Here is a 12,020-nt window from a genome sequence, read left to right on the forward strand (position 1 = left end):
CAGCACTCCCAGAAGAGACAAGGGAAAGAAATAGATGGGGAACTGGAGGTGAAGCATGGACAAGTGTGGACAATGAAAGGAAGCACAGGTTACGCTTGACACTCCCAGGTTGTTTCTCTCTAAGGTATGAAAATAGCCGCATAACCTAAAATAGCACTGTGTAAGAAGTGTGACGGGTAGACTGAAAATTGGTGAAAGTAAAAGCCAAAAGAAAGTATCAAAAGTTAATGGAGGTGCCTGAGGCATTGGCCATGGGGGGGCGCTGGGAAGGAGGGGAGGACGGACTCTGAGTGAGAGGCCTGCGATGACATCGCTTTCTGTGCTGGTTTCCCTGAACGTACAGAAACACAGTTAAAGGAAATGTGCCACAGGGAGAAAAGAGGGTATGCCAGTTAATTATGGGCATGCTGCACTTGAGCTGGCAAGGTGCAAACATTTAGGTCCTGATAGTACAAATAGATACTAAAGTTTGATGGTCCTCAGTGCCTAGGAGGACTTGCAGGCCCACATCTACTTGTGAATTAGGAAAATATACAAAGTTAGGAAAATAAAGGTTCAAGACATGGACTCCAAAACACCCAGACTCTTAGGAGAAAGCAGAGGAAAGAGGGCTCAGAACTCTGGAGTGACTGGAGAACAGGACAAAGATAAAAAGGTTAGTGTCTTGGGAACCAAAGCCAAAGAGAGTTTTTTAAGAAAGGAAGCAGCCACTGACCTTGATGCTATAGAAAGGTTAACTAAGAGAATGCAAATGTCTCCAATCAGCTAGTTTAATTAGAAAGTCACCTACGACCTTAACAAGATGACTGTCAGGAAAGGTGGTGTCTCACTTCTAGTTGTGTCCTAGACCCCACCCTGATATTTAGAGTACACAGTAATCAAACAACTGAATAGCAGTCCTACTTCTGCTTGTTGATGTGCGTGAGTCGAGGCAGTGACCCAGGTGAACTTGACTTTCTCGCTCTGGGACATGAGGTTAATACTGACAAATAGCACAACACTTAGGGGCTGCTTTAGCTATGGCATGTGGACACGTGCGAACTGTGAGTAAGTCTGCCTTCTAGCCCTCACATGCGTCCCTCTTTTTCCTCAGTGTAAGTACAAACACACATGCACATGTGTGTGCACGTCACACCTTAACAGGTCTGAGCACGGGCCGTGTGCAGGCCAGGTAAGCGCTCTGCCACTGGGCTGCATGCCCAAGTCTCAAGATCTTTCTATTTCTCAGTTTTCACTAGTTTATTTTCTTTCCACTTAAAACACAGACAAAAACCCCACAAACTATTAATATAACTTTAGTTCTACTTCCCTTTAACTCTTCTTCCACATAGTCCTCTTCCAAGTTTTAGAGTGAAGATCCTAATCACCTGATGTTTTCACACCCACCTCCACCCAAACTACATTCCCTTGGAACTCCGGAGAGGGCAGGAGCACTGGAGGTGCCTGTTGGATTAATGAATGAGTGTTTATAAGTTCATTTTATAAACACTTCAGTAAACTATATCTTGATCACAAAATCAATAAGCTAAGCCATGCATTTGGTTTATACAAATGCAAGACAAAATGGCTTATTATATCAATATCAGTAAATTTAGGTGTCAGCAATAGCAGAACAAAGATCATCCCCATAAGGGCCCAGTATTTTACACTTTGCTAGTTACATTGATTTGGTTCAGATGCAGGCTGGTGCTGGGTGAGGAAGAGACATAAAGACTTAGGTGAAGTGACAGAACAGCAAAGGGAAAAGAGAAGTTTGTTATTTCACCTTTCACCAAATCATTGTCAGTCTTCTTTATTGTTATTATTCATCAATATAGATTGAGCTACCTTCATGTGTGCTGTACCTTTTAATCATTACATTGCTTACTAAAATTATTTATGCTTTTAGAAGATGATATAACAAATGACTTAGCTTTCAATAAAACATAAGGCTGACTAGTTTCCAGAATCCTATTTGAGTGCCATGTTTGTTTTATTTACTTCAATATACCGCAAGTTTTCATCTCTATCAAGAGGAAATGTGGGGCATGCATTGTAAGAAGCTTAAAGAAATTTTTGTAGGCTTCATGGGCCAAATTCCTCCTGACTCACCCCAAAAGCCACTTTTTTAAACACACATCCCTGCGCTCTTCTTACTATTCCTAGGTCAGGTAATTCATACATTTGCATGTGCAGTGGTTTGAGAAGAAATGCCCCCTGTACCAATAGTTCTTCCACCAGTTTAACTGGCAAAATAAGTTCACAGCATGTAAGTTATCCTCATGAGAGAATAATCAAAATGCAATTGGATCGATTGACTGAATCATTTACCCATTCAGTATTGAGTGCCTATCTGGAGCTCATACAATCTAACTGACTAGACAAGACTCCACTCTGGAAAAATTACGTGGTTCACAGTGATACACATTTAGAGAGAAAAGAGAGCTGTATAAAGGTGGGTATGAGGGCAGGGGATTTAGCTCAATGTTTCACCACCTGTCTCGCAAGCTCAAGGACCCGAGTTCAATCCCCGGTACCAAAAAAAAAAAGTGGGTATGGTCCAGGAAATATGGTCACTATCACTATAGGGAATGAATTAAAGGGAATTCTAAAGCACATTAGATCAGTCCAGGGAGAAATTGTAATGGATACAGAGCTGGCACAGGGTCCTGATACATGGGTAGCACTTGAATGTCCATGGGCTGGAGGAAGCCATTCTTGGTGGAAAGACACTGTGGATGTGTGCATAGCTCAGAATGAGCCAGTATGGACAGCATAGCCACATTCTGTTGTAATGAGAAATGATGCTGAATATATGGACATATTGTGAAAAATCATGTCCAAACATCTCTGTGAGATGTAGACAGAGGCTAGAGGCCTTTTAAGTATGTAATGAATGTTGAAGTTCATTAGGAAGTTTAATGTTTTTATACATCCAGTTTTTATAGAATGAAGAGAAAGAATATCAAAGTCATCTGATAAGAGTAAAACTTTAAACAAAAAAAATTTTCAAACCTTCTTAAAATGCATCACTCCTCACAGCCCTGTACCGATAAAAGCTCCCAGGCACGCCTTGCACCTGTAGAGTTATGATGCTATACAAGGAAGTAAACAATTCCTGAGGGCTTCTGGGCAGCAACAGCCCTGCACACACACTGCTCTGCTCCTGTGAGAAGGGGAAGGGAGGCTTCGAAAAGACACAAGTAAGCTCTCTTTTACCGCCTTCTTCCGTCACCAGGCATCGTGCTAGGCACCCTGTAGTTGCTCAGTAAATACATCACAGGCAGAGTCCGTCTGCACCTAACAGTTACCATCACTATTTCATGAACAAGAAGGCCGAAACTTTTGCTGCATTTAAATGCATGCTTACTTGACGTTAAACCTTACCCTCTTTATTTGGGAGGGCAAATGAGAGGCAGATGCAAATGAAGATTATGCATCCACAGCTCCTGTTTCCTTCAACAGTCTAAGCCTGCCTTAGATTGGGACTCAAGGACGGAATTCAGCATAGCCCATCTCTCTCTGTGGGGAAGAAAAAATGATTCACCATTTCTCTCCAAATCCATTTCTTTCCTGAAGTGTTTATTCAAAAGAAGTATGGCTCAGGAAAAAGCGGAAAGGAGAATTGATGTGTCTTCAGAATGATTTGGGTTCTTCTTCTGTGTTCTCTGTTGGGTTCTCACTGAACCCTGGATTCCTGACTGCACTTCTGAAGAGCTTCAATTTGGGGACTGAGGGAAGAAAAAGGAGAAAGTGCCTGCCCTCTCCTTTAGAGTAATAGTGTCATCTTAGCCACACACTGAGATACAAAGTTAGTGTGTGTTTCATGTTAGCCAGGTGAAGTGAGATTTTAAAGCTGCTTATTCTTTTACAGTGGCAGAAGCATCAATCAAAATTTCTTGTTTAGGTGGTTTTCTTGTATTTTTCTACTCCTAAAATAATCCTAAATGCAATCCAGAAAGGTACAAGATAAATTTAGCAGTTGATTACGGTTCATAAAAACTTGATAATACAATCATTTATACAGAGTTGAGGGAGGGAGAGAGAGAGAAGGGGAGAGAGAGAGAGAGAGAGAGAGAGAGAGGGAGAGGGAGAGTCTGCAGATATTGTTAAGGTGGCCACAGAATGAGCACCAGCAGCAATGCAAATGCAAATCCTCCCCTAGCCCTCTACTGACTCTGAGGTTTTCCGTGGCTGAGCTGCTCTGCAGTCTGTCTGCTGTGGTTCTTTCAGTCGTTCTAAGTGTTTTTATGGCCAAATCCACCGGGGTCTTTTTCCAAACCATAGTCCTTAGTCGTCTATGTCAATGAGCAGTTTGGGGCTCTAGACCTCAACAGAGATTCATCACTAAGGGTGTCAGCCATGTTCTAATAAAAGCAAAAAATTCACTGCATTGAGGAGAATAATACGGTGATTACTTTTATTTAGTCCATGGAGAAATTATTGTCATACTAATGATAATGGAAGTTTGTCCACAAATGGATAGAAAGAGTGTAAGATTTAATCAAATAATCTCATAGGATCCTATACCTTTCTTTTACAGCATTTTCCAAGTTGTTGTGTATTTTTCATTGAGTGCCTGCATTTTCTTCCCTTAGCTGAATAAGGTAGTCTTACTTCTTTCTGACCATCACATTGTGCTGCTATATAGTGCCTGGCAAGTATCGGGCAAGTGCCCAATAGCTGTGAGAATAAATGAATGACTACTGAATGCACACTGGGATTTTAGCACTTGGCTGGGGCCCATGCAAAACAACACCAGACAACCTACTGCCTCCCAGGAAGATGCTGCACATGTTCAGATGAGTACAAGCTATTTGAAAAACTTCACAGTTTTGTGGTTGTTTATTTGGGACTCATAGTTAAAGAAAACTTTGGAATTTTTTCAGTTAGTGGAATACATCAAATAATCCATATTATTATCTCAGTGGTCTGCTGAAGACAAATCTGAGGGAGTTGCTTACTTTTGAGATTTTACAGATATAGCAATTCAGTTTCCCTTTGGATCTTATCGAGCAGTGGCCATAACTGTAAGCTTCTTGAGGTCAGTGATCTCAAGCTCTCCAAGTAGCCACATGGCATTGTCTCCTTCATTTATACATGGAGAGTCCGTGAAATGAATGTAAAGACAATTCCCAGTACCTGACAAGTCTGTGCTGCACATCAAAGCTTATTCTTGCGCTGATAGCTCTGAACATTCAAATGATGTGTATTTTTTGTGAAGCAAATATTCTTTTATAACTGAAGTGAAGGAGACTACACATTACAGCAGATGCTAGGGGGCTACAGGAATAACATCTAAGTATATCTGTGAGCACAAGCTCATGGTCTGTTTTCCCACTGCTGCTATGCAGAAGACAAATTCACAGAGAAACAATAAGGAGGAAGGCCATCAGGGATACCTATAGATTCTGGGAAAAGAAGTAAATGGAGAAACATGTTCCAGAAAAGGAAGACAAACAGGAGAGAAACCAATACTAGAAGAATAATCAACACAGAATGAAAAACATTTGCCCATTTTCTGCCCCTATGAAATGATTTCATTTGTAGTTCCTTGGTTGAATTATTTCTTTGCTCTTGTCCCACATTAGCAATCCCTTTCCTTCATGAAGACTGTTATGCTTTATGTCTCAAGCCTCATGTGCAATAGATGGATCTTTTGGAAGGTGACTGGATCAGGAGTATGTGATACTCATCACTGGATTAGTCCACTGATGAGTTTATATCTAGGTGTGATGACGGGAGGTGAGGCCTGCTGGGAAGGGGTGGGTCATGGTGGGCGTGGCCTGGAAGGGTATATACATGTATCTCTCCTTCTCCCTTGATCCCTGCATGTTTCTTGCTGCCGTGGCACAACTGTTTTTCCTCAGCTATACTACCTGCCTTTGAGCTGGCTGATTATGAACTGGAACCTCTACAAACTGAGCTGGAATAAACCTCTCCTCCTTTAAGATGTGACTGTCTGGTATTTGTCCCAGGGAAGAGAAAGAGACTAAGACAAGAACAAGGGATAAATTGTAAACTGTACGAGAGAGTGGTACCTGATAATAAATGTAGTCTTGTCCAACTACAGTACTCAAAACTTAGCCTCCTCAAACCTGCTTTTTCATTGGCAAGTATATACCAGCTGTCTACCATGTTACAGTTGCCCTCCACTTACTGATAAACTAAACAAAAGCTCTGCACTCAGACAGCTTAGCAAATGTGATCCATGGCAGCGAATGTGTACTCCATGTAGATTCTTTTACTTAACGTTTTAACTCTTTGGGGTGTGCACTGACAGCATTCACATTTACAGATGAGGAAATGGACCAGTTGACAGCTAATGCAACTTGCAAAGATTACATAACTTGTAAATGTCATAGTCTCAAAGTGAACCAAATACACTTCTAGAGTTTTCTTCTTAAACTCTATATTCCTCCTCACACATTTGAGAATGAGAGCAAATGCAAATTCATCATTATGACTACACTCGGGGCATCAGACTCTTCATTTAGAGCTCTGTAGCTTCCTTCTTTAAGAATGATGTCTGAAATTGTGATGTAAGGCCAAGTTCCTCAGCAAAGATACTCTTAGAAAATCACTGCCATCTAGCCAAGTAAACTGTGGGATTTATAGATAATGGTGTCATACTTTGCTATAAAGAAGGAAAAAATTGTCAAGTGTAGGGAAATGAATCCGCCTTAAGACCGTAATGCTAAGTAAAAATAAATCATACCATTATCCTTAAATATCATGATTTTTCTTGTATGAGAAACTGAGAGTATAAATACATTGCAGGACAAAATAAAAGATAGAGTGAGAAACAGGGAGATAGGTCTTTTGCAAATGCAAAGGGGATCAAGACAAGGAGAGGTTAGTGTGGAGGAGATCCGAAAAGAGTGAAGATGCGTAATGTGCATGCGCCAACTCCCCATGGCGGATGCAGTCGTTATGCACTGCAAACGCGCACTGATACACACGCAGACACACGCAGACACGCACCACAGAGGAATTCTTACCTTAAAGGAACATAAGAGGAGCATGCTTTATCAACACCATGGTTATCAACTGATTAGAGAAACTAAATGACAAGAACGTTTATGACCAGCTATTTAAGGCACTGTAAAACATGGAGAGAAATGAAAATATAAATGTTTAAATTACACTGGCAACTTGTTATAACAGAGCGATAGATGAGTTAGCACCATCATTTGCTAATATTAATAATATGCTTCAGGCCTACAAACGTACATTTTATCTAAATACAGCAAATTTTGAAAATTGCTATAATACCTAAAACTAAGAATTTAACTTGGTTGTGGAATATCATTGAGTTTCTTGAAATAAAAGCCACTGTTCTGACTTTTCCTTTCCCTCATCAGAGACCGTCAGTCCCCTCGGCACTGCCTCTTACATGACAGCATTTTTCTGGAACTGGTCCCTGCCTCTGAGACATTTTCTTGCTGATTTCCAGGATTCTTCCAGTCCTCTCTGAACTCTTTCCCTGAAGGACAAGGCACCATCACCAGCAGCCTTCTCCCAGCCAGCTTTCTCTGCCTCCGTCAGCACGTGAAGATTTATGTCCCTGCAAAGGAAAATCAGCCACATTTTCCCCCAACACAAATACCTGGAATGCATTTGAAATTGTCCCATCAAAACACCTGGCCAACAAAATAAAAATGGCAAGCAAGGTAGGTCATATCAAACAAAAGGAAACTTCATCTCCCTAGCACTTGTGTTTCAGGAATGAAAGAGGAAAAGCAAGGCTTATTGCAAACGAGACAGAAAAGCATGTTTAAAAATTATTTACATGCCACAAATCATCTCTTGAAAGGTATATGTATATCTTTTGCATTTTCTAAGCAGCCACAAGTTTCTCTTTCCTTGCAAAACAGTCATCAGAAAGCAAAGCTGACACAATTCAAACTGGCCTTGGTGTGGACAGAGCCTTAGTCTAGTTTGGGCTAGGGTTGGACCCCAGGGACGTTATCTCAGATGCCTTGAGAATGAAACAGAATTAGCAATTCCACAGATCTCCTCCACTAGAATTGCATTAAAAATAATTTAGCATACTTGTTACATATACTTTAATCATATTATCCCGTAAGTAACCAGCCACTGATCTCGGAGGTCAGGGTGTAATTACACCAAAGCACAGGGGGATACAGCCCTAGACACTGGAATGCGATGTTGCCATTGCAGTCCCCTCTTCCTTTCTCTCCCATGCAGCTCATACCTCTCTGTAGAAACTGTGAGTGACAAGTCTTTGAGGACAGGCACCACAGAGCTGATGCATTGCTCAAAATACAGCACTGAGGTGTTGCCATCACATAGGAGGATGACAGCACCACTAAAGCAGCTCCCCTGTTATGTTTTAAAATCTCTAATGCATTTCCAGGAGAGCACTTGGAAGTATTCATCCCACCAAGGGGAGAAGACTATTAATTGGCGATGTACATGTGCGTTTAACTTAAGGCCTTTGCGGCAGATGCAGAAACAAATGTATAGTACAACCTTTCAGTGCATTTGATTCTGTTTCCAAACCAAACTGCATTTCATCTTCACAGTTTTTTTCACAGGCTTTCTGCTTCTAGAGCATGAAAAAGGAAAATATCTTTTTTGTTAACTATTTTGGTATATATTATTGAACTTTATATCCAATTAGCAAGAAAATGATGTGGCCACTCTAGTATCCGTGAAATGAATCCCACATGTCCCTTCATGGTAAAAGAGCTCTTATCCTTGCATGCAGCAAGGGAGACATGAGGAGCTAGAAAGTGTGGCTCAGTGGACTGTCTTGATCTTTCTGCTTCTGCATTCACACTGCCCGGGAGACCTGGGAGCACAGATCTACTAAGGAGAAGGGATGAGGTCTCCGGCTCAGGTTTGGCAAGACCCCTTCTCTGAATCTGCTCTACCTTCCAACTAACATAATGAATGTTCAGTCATGCCTTCTGGCCTAAAGATGGAAGCAGCTATGTTCCTAGCTCCCAAAACTTAGTAAAAAGAAAACAAGAAAAAGACCCTACCATTTTCTTACTGACTTTTATGCCCAAGAATCCCAAGCATTCACACTGTGGCATCTGATAAAGGATCGGGTACCTAAGACCTCTCACCTCTGCCTGCTGATAACTCCACGAACACCTCCATCATACCCGACTCATAAATATCTGGTCTCCCAGACCCCAAGGTGGTGGGGGCTTTCCAAATCAAATACAATTAAAATCTTATGTTACTTAAAATATATGCCTTCTTTTTTGTTTCTTCTTTTTTTAAGGCCATAGGTAGATAACACATAAATAAAAGACTACACAGATACATGATCCTTTAAATTTTTTAAAAAGACAAAATCCAGATGTTAGTTGGGAGAGATCGTAAAACATTTTTAAGATCTTGAGTAGAAGCAACTTCTAGGGATTTTTCTTCTCAAACAAGAGGAATATCTCACCCAATCAGAAAATCATGTTATTCTGCAGTTACTCCTTCTTCTTTCTCTACTAAGCCAATGGCCTTAATGATAGAAAAGACAATAGGCAACCCTGTACCTTCTCTGGAAACATATTTTAATTGGGTGTTTATGTCCCCTTCACATGAGTTAAGGGTATACACAATGAGCATCACCATATTCCATAAAGTAAAGAAGTAGAGTAGGTTGTTGTCTGGGACACCTTTCAATCCCATTTTGTCTTTGCTTTTTGCTCTTTTGAGGATCTGACAGCTTGTTACCCAGTGAGATCTCTATTTTTGGCTGTCCAGTTTCAGCTTGAGTAATCTCAAAGGTTTCAGCTGCCATGAATCACTGTTTGCCAGAGTTGTCAGTCAGCATCACCCAGACGTGAGGGGAGAGAGCACTCCTGAGCACCTTGGGGCTGCATGTCTGCAAGGGTCACCAGTGGCTGTTGTGACTTCAAGACACAGGTGCCATGCTTAGATTCATAAGTAACAAAACACTGGCTGCTGAGATCACTCTTCTCAGTTTCCTCAGCATTTTCATCTGCTCTTTCTTTGCTTCTCACCTCAGAGAGTCTGTTTCTATGGCTACATTTTGAAGTTGTATACTTGATAAAATGCTTACCCAGTCATTGTCTCAATTTGATCCTAAGTTAATCCTTTTTACTAGATCTCTTCGTGTATAAACAGAATCAAGCTTCAACCATTTAGGAGAGATAATTCTGTGCTCCACACATCCCCTCCGCACACCTGGCCTCAGCTATTCCAGCAGCTCCGACTTGGTCTCAGTTTCCAGCTTTGCCCCACAGGCTACAGCTTTCCTGCAGCTCACAGGAGCCTTCCACCGCTCTGAGCTCGGTGCCTCCACGCACTGCAAACCCTTCAGGTAACCTTGCCTGACTCTTGTTCTCAGTCTGAGTCAAGTCCTCCACTTTGTGCCTTTCAGGAAATCGTGCACACCTTTATTAGATGACACTATGATAGTCTCACGGGGTTCTGTCTCCCACTGAACTTCCAGGACTCATTTGCAGTATACCAGCTGCTTTGTACACATGAGGCCTAACAGACCCGGGTGCTGAATAAATGGATGCACCTGCAGACTCTGAAACTGTACAACTCGTGTTTTGTCTTGGGTGTTGCTGGGTTTTCCTTCTTTTCACTATATATGCATATTCACTATACATTTAGCTTTTCCTTTTTTTTTTAAATTTGAGACAGTCATGGTAAATGATACTCTGTCTCCCAAACAGACAAATAATTGTCCAAGGGGAAAGAAAAGCTTAGGGTTAGCAGGAGACCTGGATCAAGTCTTCTTCATAGTGTGCCATTGGTTAAACCACTTACTCCCTTTGTTTCTGTGGGTAAAAAAGATTTGTGCATTTTCCATGAGCCAAAAGGATGATATTTGATAAAGCATTTTGTAAAATATCAGCTTCTACACAACATTGTTTAACATCATCAACTGTTTTTACTTATTTAATTCTCACAACAGCTTTACAAGTTGATTTTTATTAATATTTCCATTTTACAGGCAAGCAAACAAAGGTACAAGGATGTTGTATCAAAGATCATAAGAAAAAGTAACAAATAAGTGAAGACCAGGGGTCGATGCAGGCAATCTGACTCTCGGTTTGAGCTCCTGGCTTCTCTCGCTCTGTACCAGTCTTGGGGCCTGGCAGCTTCCCCGGCAGGGCTCCTCCAGGCTCTTGCCTGGTTCTCAATTGTTCTGGCTGTGCGTCCTATCCAAAGTCCTATCGTGCTTTTTTGGGTTTTGTGAGCCTTTACATAAGGTAACCTTGGAAAATGGAATGAAATGATGTTTAAAACAAACAGCCCAAAGCAAACAAACAAAATGTCAAGAGAAAGAAAGACACACAAGCCTCATGACACAAGTGTTGTGCCGCACTGTATACGAGGCATCTGATCATTAAATGATTTTTGAGGCAGGGCGAGGCAGTTTGAGGACCATAAATACCATAACTTCCTTTCTCCACAGTCCTGCAGTCTCCCTCCCCACCTTCCTCACTCTCACCTCCAATCTCGGGCTCTTCCTCTTCACAGTTTGCAGAGACAAAGATGGAGCAAAGGTGAAGGTGGAGCTGGAGCCAGCAGACAGCTGCCCGGGGGCCTGGGCCGGCCGGCAGCCAACAGTGCCAGCAAATTCTGGGCACAGAAAAGCAAACTGAGGGACAGGCTCATCCCAAACATGGAAAATTAGCATCCAGTGTCTGCCTGATGCTCACCCTGGTGATAAATCAGAGCAGCCCTGAGCTCATCAGTCCAGTGACACAGGAACGCAGCCCTAATGAAAAGGTAAGAGCCAGGAGACTGACCAAGCAACTTCCTAGCCACTAGCAAAAATCCTGCTTCATCCAGTGTCTGTTTTGAATGGTAGGGAGATACTTAGGTATTAATCTTTATTTATAAATTTTAATACCTCCATAAACAATGACAGAGAAGCTGAGACATCAGAAAGGAGTTCTGTATAATCTTTGGGGCTAATGTAGTAATTCATTTGCAGTAGTTTCAATATGCCAAAGTAATGAAAAATAAATTTAAGATATTTTTGCAAGTGCAGCACCATGATGGATATACTGAATTAAGAAATT

The sequence above is a fragment of the Heterocephalus glaber genome, unplaced genomic scaffold, assembly GCF_053883595.1.
Source record: "Heterocephalus glaber isolate CG9 unplaced genomic scaffold, H.glaber_assembly_v1.0 deba00001688, whole genome shotgun sequence".
Taxonomy (NCBI): Eukaryota; Metazoa; Chordata; class Mammalia; order Rodentia; family Bathyergidae; genus Heterocephalus; species Heterocephalus glaber.